This window comes from Mandrillus leucophaeus, unplaced genomic scaffold (assembly GCF_000951045.1).
Source record: "Mandrillus leucophaeus isolate KB7577 unplaced genomic scaffold, Mleu.le_1.0 Scaffold28, whole genome shotgun sequence".
NCBI classification, from domain to species: Eukaryota; Metazoa; Chordata; class Mammalia; order Primates; family Cercopithecidae; genus Mandrillus; species Mandrillus leucophaeus.
In genome coordinates this window covers 3,117,017-3,117,725 of record NW_012102920.1, presented here as the reverse complement: position 1 = coordinate 3,117,725, position 709 = coordinate 3,117,017, and positions in this window count along the sequence as shown.

Below are 709 nucleotides of genomic sequence, written 5' to 3'. Positions count from 1 at the left end.
CATGACTTTATAACATGTTTAAAATGAACATTTAATGCCTCATCATGGCACCAGAGGTGCTCGTATAGATTTAGCACAGCCAGTCCAAAAATGCGAAATCCCAAAACTTTTGGAAAATCCCACAGCTGAACTCGTGATGAGTTGCATATATTATTAAAAATACTGAGCACAGGCACAGTGGCCTGTAATCCCAACACTTTGGGAGGGGCTGAGGCAGGAGGGTTGCTTGAGGCCTGGAGTTCAAGACCAGCCTGGGTAACATAGCAAAACCCAGTCTCTATAAAAAGTAAAAAAAAAGTTAGCCAGGTGTGGTGCACGTGCCTATGGCCCCAGCCACTTGGGAGGCTGAGGCAGGAGGATTGTTGGGCCCAGGACGTTGAGGCTGCAGTGAGCGAGGGGCAACAGAGCAAGACTCATCTCTAAAAAATAAATAAATAATAAAAATACTGTGTAAACAATGACAACCAGTTACAGATTTGTTCCTTCTCTCATAGCTTCACTTGACTAGCCTAAAAAACATACATATTGTATAAAACTACCGTCAGGCCGAGCGCGGTGGCTCAAGCCTGTAATCCCAGCACTTTGGGAGGCTGAGACGGGCGGATCACGAGCTTAGGAGATCGAGACCATCCTGGCTAACACGGTGAAACCCCGTTTCTACTAAAAAATACAAAAAACTAGCCGGGCGAGGTGGCGGGCGCCTGTAGTC